The sequence below is a fragment of the Vicugna pacos genome, chromosome 3, assembly GCF_048564905.1.
Source record: "Vicugna pacos chromosome 3, VicPac4, whole genome shotgun sequence".
Lineage (NCBI taxonomy): Eukaryota > Metazoa > Chordata > Mammalia > Artiodactyla > Camelidae > Vicugna > Vicugna pacos.
The window spans coordinates 94468812-94482675 of NC_132989.1; the positions used below are offsets into that span (position 1 = coordinate 94468812).

At 44.4% G+C, this 13864-nt stretch overlaps 1 long non-coding RNA gene across 1 annotated transcript; it reads left to right on the top strand.

The window, feature by feature from the left end:
* Positions 1 to 326: 326 nt before the first annotated feature.
* On the top strand, positions 327 to 9091 carry LOC140695701 (uncharacterized). The gene is made up of 4 exons (XR_012071513.1): positions 327 to 368; positions 1349 to 1593; positions 8382 to 8475; positions 8751 to 9091. It is a non-coding gene; the product is annotated as an uncharacterized lncRNA (long non-coding RNA).
* The last annotated feature ends 4773 nt before the right edge of the window (positions 9092 to 13864 follow it).

A 13864-nucleotide genomic window follows, 5' to 3' on the forward strand; every position in this document is an offset into this window, starting at 1 on the left:
AGAAACCAGAAAAGTGGTTATTTCTAGGGTGGACATAAGGTGGTACTGACAGGGAGCAGGCACCAGGTAACCTTCTGCATTGCTGACTGGAACAAGAGTACAGATTACATCTGCAAATACAGCTAAACATTTAATAATATTACTTTTCACTTTAATAAGATATTACATTTTATAAGATTATGTCTATTAAAAAAAAAGAATTTAGGGAAGGGAAAAAAAGAATCACAAGAGTTATCAAAAGCAGCACAGGAATCTAGAATGCCATGAAGGAATGCCTTCAAAATTCCAAGAGACAATGGCTTTGAATCTAGAATTCCAGACCCATCCAAACTTCCAATCAAGTGTGAGGGTAAACTTAAAACATTCAGGTGAGCAAGGACTCAAAATAATTTTAACTCTCATGCACTTTGGCAGCTTTCAGAAGGTTTCTCCACCAAACATGGAAACATCCAGTGGATCCAGAGAACAAAGGGTCTGACCAGACAAGGAGGAGGGAGAGCTGTGGTGGAAAGTATTCAGGAAAAGGAGAGAACTGAAATGTGACCAGATACAATGGAGCATTTGGGAAAAATGGACAGGCTTGTGACAGATAAAATGTGACATTCAGGGGAAAAAAAAGAAATAACACCTGTACTGAAGAATTCACTGAAGAAGTGAAAATTAGGGACAGTTACTGACTCTAGAAGAAATATAGATGATACTAGAAAGAAATGTTATCAATAGTCCTCTAGTTGGGTCTAAAGTGAATAATATTAATATAGCAACACTGTAAATGCTGATAGTGGGTTTGACAAAAAAATATAACTATCCTGGGGGAACAGAGAGGGAAGTAAGGCAGATGCAATGGAGCTAAATCCTCGTCTACAGTGGAAGAAATTTGTTAATTTCAGACACTGCCTAAACTTGATAAACGAAGAACTAGTGGTCTAAAATATTATAGAAATAAGGAGATAACCATGGGAAAAAACTGCAAAAAGGATTAAAAAGTACTGTCTGCACATAGGGTGGGACGCTAGGTGTAGGAGGCTGGATTTTGCATTTTTAAGTCTTTCAGAACAATGTTTAATAGAATTTTTAAGAGAGTAGACAGATACAAGATTCTACAGGGAAGGGAAGAGAGTGAGGAGCGAAGGATCCTAAGAATTTTGAGGAACGTCAACATTTAAAAGGGGGAGGAACCTGCACAGACTGAGAAGGTGGGGGGTGGGAAGAGAACGGAAGAAAGCCTCCCGTGGGAACCAGAGGACGGCATTAACGGAGTTTCTACCCGCCGTGGCGTTACACATAGGGTGAGACTTTTACTGAGGACCCACTCACGCTTAAATCCATCTATAATTATCCCTTACAGAGGCCAGCCAAGACCTAAAAGCGGTTCTGGAATTACGGGGTCTGGAGCAGCAGCTCTTGTCGCCTACTGCCCAAATGCATACCTGCAAATGCAGACCTGGCCCTGGGAGAGCAGCTGGAGCCAACTAAGCCTCCCAGACACTGCTCGACTGCCCAGCACCCCCCCTCCGCACCGAGCTGCCTGCCTCCCCAGCTGCCTGGCCCCCCGTGCCCTGAAGGACAGGACCTTGGGCTCCCATTTCAAGGGTACGATTCTGGGACTCTCTGTGGCTTCCACTCACATATTCCAATGCTTACTTCATCCAGAGGCTCCATCCTTTGCCTACTGGACTGAACTTGATACCTGCTAGGTGCAAATGTCCCACCTTCCACCACACATGACACGAATAGTTCATGAAGCAGATGTGGCTTCGCCTTTCCTGAGATAACACCAGCCCAAAACCTGGAAGGCTTTTCAGTGAGCATTCTCTTTACAGAATGAGCTCCTTTACAGTTGGGGAATGTGGTCCTGGGTTGTTTACAGAGACATTAATTCTCTAACTGGAAATTAAAAGTATTAATTATTTACAGTAGGAAGGAAGGTGGTAAGAGAGGCCATAACAGTACTTTCGGGCCAACAGCTGAATGAGCCAGAATGTTCTGGAAGTACGGAAAGTAAGGACACTTAAGGAAAGCCCCATCACATGGCATCTATGCAATGACAGACATATCAAAGGCACATGTGGATGATCCAACCTGATAGATGATTTGGATAGAATGTAATTACCTTGGGAGAAGCAAATAGAATGGGGACAGTCACCAACGATCAAGGGACACCGTTTAAATGCAGGTAAACTGGGATGTTATTATGATCATAATAGTAGTTGCTGAGTGCTTGCTGTGTGCTGGGCTATAAACACTTTATTAGCTCATGTAATCCCCACAAAAACACTGTGAGGTCAGTAGTAGATTGTTATTATTCCCATTTCACAGATGAGGAAACTGAGACAAGGAGAGGATATGTAACTTGCCCCAAATCCCACAGCTGGCAGAGATGGGGTTTGTACCCAGGCAATACAGTTTAGAAATGCCCTCACAAGTTTAAACTGTCGTGTGAGGAACACAGATCACATGCAGTCCCACCTCTGTAAGGAGTACACTGTAGAGCCCGTAACAGAGGATATAGGAGCCGAACGAGGCAGTGAACTCACACGCACGTTCTCAGCTCCCACAGAGGGTGAAACACTGACAGGAAATTCCATAGCCAGGCGTCCAAGTATAGTCACAGCTACTAAGTTGGACTTAAGAAAGTCTAATTCTTGCCACAACTGTGAGCATAGAATGAGCTTAGCAAACCAAGCCCTGGGTTTCCAGTACTGCCATCCTGAAAAGTTACGTATCCTGATGTAAACTGCAGCCTTGAAACGTCCAAGGGTACAACATTCAGGGAGAAAGTTTGTGAAATATATTCCAGCCAATTGAGCCTGTCACTTAGGGGTGGGGGGGATTCATATCTATTTTTAAGGAAAATTCTTAACACAAGGACCCAGCTCTGAGCATGCAAGTCTGTAGGTTAATTTTACTCCAAGGGCAAAGAGGTTTCCAAGTGAGCCAGACGCATCCTGAGATAATTCAGAGAAACAGTTCACAGAAAAGAACTACAGGCTTTGTTGAAAAGACTTCTCGCTATTTGCTCAGCATCAGCACGAGAGTCCTCACCCCGAACTGTTCTCAATCCTGATTTGTTTGAAAATCAATCCAAAATGTCTCCCTACCAGCCCCATTCCCTTCTAGTAAATTTTATAAAGCAATAAATTCACATCAAACACTATTCATTGAGAAACTTCAGAAGAAACTAGTCAAATTCACTACACAGTGGACACAGCAAGGAAATCAACATTCCTCCGCCACATTTTTTCACAGGGAGGGCCACGGAGATCTCCTCCCATCCCTCCAGGCAGGGCATGACTCCCAGGAAGGGGTCTTGGCAAAGACAGGGAGTGAAAGGCTTGCAGAGCTGAGACTTCTGCATTAAAACCCGTGTGGCTCCAGCCATGCTCTAAGTAGTCTGAGCTCTAAGTATTCCAGACTTCACGGCTGACTCTTGAAGGCACCCAGCTGCAAGCTTTCTTGCCAAAGGCCCAAAGCAGTAAGTTCAAGGTGCTTCCTGGCTCTGATTCAGCCAGTACGGAAGGACCCTATGTTGACAGTGGTGCAGGAACAGCTCTGAGCCTTCTGTAAGAGTGCTCTGGAAAGCATTATCCTACCCAAAGGGGATGAAAGTCTCTTTGAAAGCATTTCGCCTAGCCTGCTCAAAGATGAAGATAAAAACCATAACACATGGGGAGGACCAATATCCCACGCACTGCTGATTGATCTTATCTGGCTGTTCTGCTTTCGAAAACCTTTTGCTCATGAAAGAAAAGCACATTCCCATCACTAACTGTCCCTGGAGCAAGTCACCTGCTCTTTCACAGTCTCAAGGATCGAAAAATAAAAAGTTGAATTATAAATGATCATTGAGGTCTCATACTGTCTAGTAATGAGAAATGTCAAAAATGGTCAAATACAATTCCACATGTTTAACATACACACTCACTGTGCATCCCTCCTCACAAACATTTACTCATTCACTCGATAAAAATGTATTGCCTGCTAGATGCCAACAAGCACCTTCTGGGCACAGGGGACAGAGCCGCCAACAACGCAAAGCCCTGCTTACTCGGAGCTTGCCTTCCAGGACTGGCCAGGAGCAAAATAATCAACAAATACTTGGCAGGCAGTGATAGCTCTTACGGAGAAAAACAAAGAGGGGTAGAGACTATCTGAGTTGGGTAGGGTGTGCTGTTTGAAATATGATTAGGAAAGGCCCCTCTGAATAAGATGACATTTGTAGAATCGAAAGAATAAAAACTAGTGACTATAACGCAAAAGGAACAGACTTGCAGATACAGAGAACAAACTTGTAGTTACCCCAAGGGGGAGAGTGGAAGGAGGTGAAGTCAGAAAGATCACCAGGGTTCTTGGAACGGCATACTCTGATCCACGTGCTTAAAAGATTATTCTTACCACTGTATGTGACAAATAGACTTAGAGTGACAAGGATCTCCCTATAAGCAGGGGGCCAGTTAGGAGGCCATTGCAATAGTCTAGATGAGCAATGGTGGTGACTTGGACCAGGTGGCAACAGAGGAGCTGAGAAGAACTGGACGTACTGTGAAGGGGGTGCCAACAGGATTTGCTAATGTACAGCATGAGGGGTGAGAGAGAAAGAGAAGACTCAAAGATGACTCCCAGGTTTTTCACTGAGTAAGTGGAATGATGGAGTTTCCATTTACTGGCCTGGGAAAACTTACAGAAGGAACATACTTGGGGTGGTGGCAGATAGAAATCTGGATGTCCCATTTTAGGCACGAGAAGTTTGTGGTGCCTTTTAGATAGCTTATGAAAGTGTGATATTAATACCACAGGCTTCTAGAATCTTCTTTAGAGAATTTAAAATATAATCCCCAATAACAACACTCACATCTACTTGGGAACTGTCCAGAGAACACCTATGACCAGAGGGTTTGCCAGTAAGTGTTTGACAACCTGTTCTCCAGGGGGGAAAAATCAGCTGTAGCAATTTGCCAGTTTCCATAGTGTAAATACCGCCACTGAGGCCAATTTCAAGCTGGCAGTGTGAAGTCACTGAATGCAGGGAGGGGAAGGGAAGGGCACGTTGGCTCTCCCACACCAGTGTGAGCCCAGCAGCGGGCTCGGGGCGGGCACCACAGTGACCCCGCCCCAGGGTCCCACACCCCTCAGAAAGGAAAGAGGGCAAAGCAGGGAGCATTTTAGGCAGGGAGGTAATGGCTTTAGGCCGTTATCCTTTAAACACCTTTGCAGGGGTTTTGATAAAACAGGTTGTGAGAAAGCCTGAGGCATCTGTATTATAAACAGCTGCCTTGTTGTAGCAAGCTGATCCAAGATCTGACATTAATTACCTCTAATGTAAAACAAATTTACTCTCAGATTTCAACGGGGGGTAGAGCAGGACGTGGTCCCAGGTCCCACAGATGGTCCCCAAGTCATTTTTAAAAGGAAGGACAGCTCTATCCTCTATATTTGTTTCTGGATTCTGAGCCCAGGAGCCCTTTCTGAGTTAGTCAAGAAATACCTGGATCACTTTCAAATTTGGGGTGAATGAAGAAAAAAATTTGCTCTAGTCTTTAATCGACTCCTTGGGACAACTCTTTTCTCAGGGCAATGAATGACATTAGGTTTGCCTTAGCAAACTGTTGTCCCGTTCGCAAAGTGAAGATTCTTAGGAAAAGCTGTATTTCCTTCTGCACTCTAGAACAAGGTCCTTAATCCTCTCTGTATTTTTTGAATCAGCAGGAAAATTTTTTTTAGAGTACTCATGCCAGGCATGGGGTTGGAGGTCTCCCACATCCAGAGATTCAGGTCCAGTTGGTTGATAAAACCTGGGTGTGGGTATTTTTTAAATGCTCCCCAGCTGATTCAAATGCGTAGCCAGGGCTGGGAGCCACTGCAGGTTGGAGTAATGAACGGTTAGTTAGAATCAACCTGATCACTTCGTGGTTGTTGAAAACGGACTTCTATACATATGGTGGTGGATAAGCCCAGGGCTAGGAATCAGTGACCCAGGGTTCTACTCCTATTCCTCCCATTTAGCAAACGTCCGTGGAAGCTCTAGGCTGACTCGTCCACCTGACATGCGTGCTGCCATGCGTGCTGCCTCAAATGCAGAGGAGTGTTCACTTTGGCACCAACAAGGAAGCCTCTGCATAGCTTGAGGGCGTGTTTTCCTAAGAAAGGCAGCCAGAGCTGTTGTTGCTTATAACTAATCAAAGAGCTGGTAAAACATCTTGATAAGGAATGTTTGAGTGAAACAAGGCTGGTCCAAGAATTGGCCCAAAATAAAGCATCTTGTCAAGCTGATGCACAATCCTAACCTTTCCCAACTCCCACGCCTGAGTTTAGTTTTATCGCCTCACAATAGCAGAACTAATGGGGACCCAGCACTCTTGTTCAAAACACTGAAATTTCACATGGCTCCTGACCAAACAATGAAGCAGTCAAAGTTCAGTTAAGAAATTCATTCTAAAATCAAACAATGCTTAACTGCCTGATCCTTTGCATTTTTAACAGTAGGGGTCCCTTCCATGACCACTGGCAACGAATGGCCACTTGCAGCAAACACTCATTTTAGTGTAAGTCTACATGTTCTCTTTCCTGTCCTGCCTCTCCAGTCCAGAACAATCCCATCCCCTGCCCTGCCCTCATGCACACACTCCCCCAACTCACACACACACACCAACATGGGGACACAGAGAAGACAACAGCAAACAAAGCAGAATGGATGGAGAATGGATGGTAAGGGCTGATGGTCCAACCGAAAGACAAAGGCCCAGGAACTGTTTCCAAGGAGGATGAGCAATATCTTCACTACAGAGCAGGGCCCCAGCCATGGGCAAGTCACCCCAGGATGTAGGGCCTGATGTCGCTCGAAGGACACAGCCACTAAAGGAGTCAGAACTGGCTCAGGGCAATGTCAGCTTCCATTTACCACACTATCGACACTTCTGGCCCATCTCCCTCCTCCAAGTGTGTCTCCGGGGAAGGCTGGAGAGGAAGAGGCACACAACTGCCAGTGGCTGCAGAGGCTTTTGATTAAGGGAAGTCAGTGGAATGGAAGCTTTGTCCTTTAAATCCCTCAAAACAGCATCCAAAATTTTTTTTAAAAATGTAGACAGAAAAAGAAGAGGAGCAGAAATGCTCAGGGCTTCAGCCCGGAAGGCCAGATGGGGGAAGCAAATAAATTCAGCGCTTTCAACAAGAGAGCAGGGTGATGCTGCCAAACGTGGCAGGGGAGGCGATTCTCTGTTTTGCTTACCTTTCTTCTCACCCAAGAACACAAGTTACGAATTTCATGGAAATGGATGGTGGAATGAATCAGTTACATTCACCAGGTCACCCTTTTCCAAATACAATTACCACTTTAGCAAATCTGGTCTCTTGCCTGCGCTGGTCCCTCTGGCCTGATAAGCTTCTTCTTATCACTCAGGACCCAGTTCAGATGTCACCTCCTCTGTGAGGCTTCCCTGGACTTCCCCAGGTAGAACCTATGGCTCCTTCTCCTTTGTTCCTGAGGCCTTTGTCCATACTCGACATGGATATATTGTCATGTTGTCATCTACTTACGTGTCTGTCTCTCCAAGTAAACTGGGAGCTCCCAGGGGTAAGAGCTAGACCTTGTTCATTTTCTCATCCCCAGTGTCTGATAAATGCTAAGGGAACAGATGAATAGACACAAAGATACCAGGGGAATTCAGAGAGGCCACTGATCTAAAAAGGAATCTTCATCTATAGGAGACAGGGGAGCTGCACGACCATGAGGCAGACTTTTCTATAGGCAGCGAGTCATCTTCTCTGGGAGTTTGGAAGGGCTGTCAGCAGGATCTCTGCCAGTCTCCTCTGTGTCTCCCTCTATTTATACCCTGCTAGGGCCAAGAGACAGGAGAGGCTGTCTGAACTCAAAAACAATGGTCCACAAGAATACCTCCTCTGCATTTATTCTTGGCAAGGAACCCCAGAGGTTAGGTTTCCCTTAGAAAGCAGCCACTGAGAGAGGGAAAGTCCCGTTTTTCAATTCTTCGGCTATTTCCAAAGAAATTGATGGTAAATTTAAATATCTGCTTGGTAGTCTTTAAGGCATCAAAATTCACCCTTAAGCAAAAAAAACTATAAGGCACTGCAAAAGTCGCTGACTCAAAAAACTTTCAGGTTACTGGAAAGGGAATAGAAAAAAAAAGTAAAAAATAAAGAATAAAACTGAGTCTCTAAGACAGCAAGAAATAAAAGGGAGGAGGTGGGGATGTAAACATTGCCATCTCGTCCAAGTATTTTAACTGTGTAATGGGGCAAAGAGCTCAGTAAAATACTTGGGCTTATACTTAGTGGATCCAAAAACAAATACACACATACAGACGTGTATACAGTACAGCAACTATTAACCTAGCTTGCTAAAATCTCATTTTGATTCCTTTTAGGAAGAGGCAAATGCTCCAGTGACTAAGAGCCCACATTTAGATGTCAGACCTGCACCAACTCTCACAGCCTTCCAGATGTGAGACCCTGAGCAAGGTACTCAAGCCCCTTGAGCCTCAGTCTCTTTAGCTGTAAAATGGGCTGCTTCCTGAGGTGCTGCATGTAAAAGGTCTCAGCACAGTGGTGGGACCAAGAAAGGGCTCAGAAGTGGTAAGTGGCAATGTTTGTAGGAGAAGTCTTCAGAATCATTATGACCATCATCACACTAACAAGAAAAGAAATTAATGTCAGGACCATAGGAAGAAAGGAAAAAGTCCTGAACTTCCTTCTCTCCCTTCATCTGTTTATCAAATGTGTTTGTCTCTCTGTAGAATCCTCAAGAATGACAGAAAGGCCCAATACAGTCACAGAATTAACCAGGAAGAACATTAACACGTTTGATCAAGACTTTCAAACAAATAGTTGAGACAAAAGGGTTTCTTCTCTGAACATTCAATTACCAGGAAAAACCCCTACCCTAGGAGCTTGGTTCTCCTAAGTTTGAATTGTTCATTGGTTTCAGAGGTCTGAGAAACCACCTGAATACAGATTTCTTTCTAGAAGTCACAACAGAGAGTTCCCACTTGTTATGTCTCCAACGATTTGGAGGAATTGAACACATATCCCAAGAACAGCCTGTTTTCTTGGTATTAAAAATGAAGCACCAGCCCAATCTCAAGTTTGTGGACTTTGTAATAATAGATGCCATTGCTGAAGACAGCACTGTTACCAGAGGCTTGAAACACTCAGCAGGACAAATTTGTCCCGTTTTATCATAGGTTTTCAAGGGCTGAAGACCAGACATTTAAACACAAGTGTATTGGGGGTGGGGGGTGTATGTTTATGTGCATTCAAGCAACAAAACTGGGTATGAGGATTACGAGCCATGCCCCATACCTGACTTTTCTTGTCATGATGACAATGCTCCCAACTTGCACAAGTCAGTTCACCCACATCAGAAAGGAAAAGAAAAAAAGAAAGAAAATCTTTAAAGCACCAATGAAACCCGGCCAAGTTACAAGCATCAGTGCCGTTTTAGTCCATTCGGGCTGCTGTAACAGAACACCATAGACTAGGCAGCTTATAAACAACAGAAATTTACTTCTCACACTTCTGCAGGCCTGGAAGCCTGAGCTAAAGGCCCTGGCAGAGTCAGGGTCTGGTGAGACCCCACTTCCTGCTTCACAGACAGCCATCTTCTCAGTGAGCCCGTTCATGGCTGAAAGATCAAGAGAGGTTCCTTTTATAAGGGCACTAATTCCATTCTTGGGGGCTCCACCCTCTTGACCTAATTACCTCCCAAGTCCCCACCTCCTAGTACCATCACACTGGGGGTTGGATTTTCAATATATGAATTTGGGGGGCACACATTCAGTCTATAACAAGTACCAGTGGTCAAGAAGATGCAAATAAATTCAAATGGCACATTTCTACAAATTTCATTTTTTATCTGACTTTAGAATGAACAATATAAGAAGGTATTAGGTTAGGAATTTTTTGTCCTTTTCTTTTGCAATTAATCTTTAGCATTTGGGTTGTGGAGAAAGGCAATTACAATATAATTACATTCCATAAACACAGACCAAGTGATGATTGTAGAATTATACTTGGTAAGAGGGAGGAGCCATTCTTGGATGAAAAATTTGGATAAAAGAGTGGATAATGGTCTGGGAGCTGGTTTATCATGTATGTATTTCCATGTTATAGACATAAGCATGTATATACACATATATGTAGCAAATTAACACCAATATTATATATGTGTGTATGTGTGTATATATATATACACATTCATGTGTCTATATAAATATGGGATTGATATGTATATAGTTCTGTGTATATTGGTGTATATATATGTGAACATATGTACATATACAGGCATTGAACAATTCATGCATGTAAGCAGTATATGTGTGTATTCTCGTGAAGTTTCATCCTCACAAAATAATTTGTCTCGTGAGCCCCGTCTGTAGCTGACATACGGCCTTGTTTTAGGAAACGTGTTTTCCATTTACATGGTTTATTAGTCCCTGGTTGTTTCCTTCCTCCAGTAAAGCAAGGCTGGACCTACATCTTCTTCCCTCCTCCCCACCAGGTCACCTGCCCACTCTGGGAAAAGCCAAGTCCCACCCACTCTTGCAGGACCATGACTCACACCATCCCACCCTGTGGACAGCCCAGGGCAGCCCATCCTTATCCTAAGTGACTGTCTCTACCAATCCCAACTTTTTCCTCCCGAAGGCCTTTGTCTGCCCTAGTAGAGTGCAGATTTTGGTGGGAAGGCTCATCCAGGAAGCCTCTATGGGACATGTGACATCTGGACCCAATAATGCCTTGTAATAAAGTACCTCCTGTAGCCAGAATCAAGCCTCATCCCCTATGTTCACGGTGAAAGTCATGTTACAGAGTCTCTTAAGAGGGCACGGATTCAAGCTTTGATTTTTACATGAATATGACTCTGCTGCCCTTGAGAAAGTGTGGGGAAGTCTGTCTGGTGAAGCGCTTGGGTCACCGTACGTGCCCACTCTCCTGAAGCCAGACGCACTGTCTGCCATGCCTCGGTTCTCCATCTCCCTTTAGCCTGGGTGGGGGGGCCCTCTTGAGTACAGAGTTCAGGGTCTTCTCCACCACCCCACTTCCTCAGTCTCTTGAGAGACAAAGGGATGGATGCATTTTCCCACCCACAGCACCACCGCCCCATTCCCAGCCATGCTATGAGTAGAACCAGCAGGGTCCCGGGCTTCACCCGGGTCAGTCTGTCCTTAAAATGCCTCCACCATCCCATCCCCACTCCTTCTTCTCCTCTAGGACCCTCCCTCATATGCTCAATTGCCTGTTCTTGGCCCAGAGGCACTCCTATGCCCAGTGGAGCCCTATAATCCTAAATTTCTCTTAGACCTTCTCCATTCTCATCAAGAACATATCAGTCTTCTGTGTCCTTTTCCCGAAAAGTGACAGGAGATGATATGTTACTCTGCTATTTTAATTACCACTTGACGCATCTGCCAGCCAGTGGGTTATCCCTTACCAAGAAGAAGATCAATAGAAGGTAAAACTAGAGATGGGGTCCTAAGAATTCAGTGTAGGCTAATGAGGAGTCACTTGAGGGAGGAGTAAGGTTTTGGCCCTCTTATGCCATCCCATGTAAATAGTCACCAACTCTACACAAAAAGCAAAGCCAAGAGGAGGGACAGAAGACCACCAGAAAGTATTTCTCCCCAAAGACCAGGTTAAGTGTTTCTGGTCCTCAACCCCACCCTGACCTCTCTCACAACCGCACACAGAGCCTCTCTCGGCTCCCACGTGGAGGGTGGGCTTCCTCCTCCTGCGTAGGGGAGTCTAGCAGACAAACAGCACACCAGGGGCAGGGAAGCATCCGTGTGCTTCCCCAGGGGCACCACCGAGGGGCTGGAATACATGGAACTCAAAGGCCAAGTAATCAAAAACACTTTTGGCAGGAAGACAAGGGCCATCAGGAAGCTAATTTAGATCCCGTTTGGCTGACTTGGGTCTGGAAGGAACAGAGAAAGAACAAGAAAATTATGTAGTGAATTGTCAGAAGGCAGGAAAGACCCAAGGCCTTGGTCTCAATCATATTCCATGTGAAGTTCTGGCATGATGCACGCATGAAACCTGCCAAGCCCTGAGTAATGGGAACAAACAAGAGAGGAAGGGGGGTTGCTAAGAGCGACTGGTGGGGAGGGGGAAATCAGGCTGTGTCTAGGTGGTGCCAAACATCTGGGTAAACTCTAAATTGTTTAAGCCAATATCGAGGCATTTTGTCTATAGAATAGCAAACATCAAATCTGAAAATGTCTAGGTCACATCATTGTGATTTTGCTTTGTTTTATTTTTCAGTGTTTGTGCAGATGTTTGAAAGTTCCTTGAGGGCATCACCAAGGCTTATCTATTTCCAGGGATCTATCTCTACCTTCCAGCACTTAGTATGTGTCTGGTACCTAGTTGCTTCTCTACATATTTTTGAGGAAGGGAGAGAGTGAAGGAGGGAGGGAGGGAGGGAGCCATGTACAGATTACCCCCAAATCTTTAATGACAGGATGACCACATAGCTTACTGCCCAAACTGGGACATCTCAGAGAGTAAAAGAGTTTGCTAACACTGGCCCAAGCCATATGGTCACCCTGCATGATGGCCAGTTGTGTATGGAAGGAGGAGGCGTTAGGAAGGGATTGCTGGTGTTGTTATTTTCCAAACACCGTAAGTTAGACAGGCTTGAAGCACACAAGAAATAGCAAGAAGGCCAACACAGCTGGAGCAGAGAAAGAGAGGGGGCCGTGGGAAAATGAGGCATGACTTGGACTTCATTTCAGGTGTGATGAGGCACCACTGGTGGTAGGGGTTTGGGGAGTTTTCTGAGTGAGTTTGCCTGGGTGACTGACCAGAAGTGATTTATGTTTTAAAAGATCTGTCTGGCTGCAGTATGGAGAATGAATTGTAGGGTGAAGGGTAGCATCAGGCTATTGAAGCTGTCCAAGTGAGAGAGGGTGGTGGCTTGTGCTAGGTGCGATGCATGGGAGATGGAAAGAAGAGGACAGTTTTAGGACAACTGGTCTACACTGAGTTGCTGATGCAATGAACATGGGAGGTGAGTTAAGAGAGGCATCAATTGGATAAAGAAGATGTGGCATATGTGTGCAATGGAATATTACTCAGCCGTAAAAAAGAATGAAATAATGCCATTTGCAGCAACATGGATGGAACTACAGATTATAATACTAAGTAAAGTAAGTCAGAAAGAAAAAAAATCCATATGTCACTAATATGTGGAATCTTTTAAAATGATATAAGTAAACTTATTTACAAGACAGAAAAAGACATTGAAAACAAATGTATGGTTACCAAAGGAGAAAGGAGGGGGAGGAAGAATAAATTAGGAGTTCTGGATTAGCGGAAACAAACTACTATATATAATAGATAAACAACAAGTTTGTACTGTATAGCACAAGGAATTATATTCAGTATCTTGCAATAACCTATAATGAAAAAGAATTTGAAAAAATAAATGTGTATAATTGAATCACTATGCTGTATACCAGAAACTAACACAACATTGTAAGTCAAATATACTTAAATTTTTTTTTAAAAAAGAGGGAGAGAGAGAGACTGGTATCAAGGATGACTCCTAGGTTTAGAGGCTGAGCCATCAGCTGGATAGACTGTGATGTCCTCTGTCTACCTGGGGAAGCCAGGGGAGGTCAAAAGTGTTGAAAGGACTTCACTGACCTCCCCTAAAAATGGGAGTCACCCCGAAACCCTCAGCTACTCCCTGTGTCTCCCCCGTTTATCTCCCTGTGGCTTTTGTCACCATCTGTACTTGTTTTATGTATGGGCTTATTTGGTTAATGATGATCTTCCCCCCAAGACTGTTAGCACTTTGAGATCAGGGACTTTGTGTTGTTCACCAATATGTCTAGCATCTAAAACA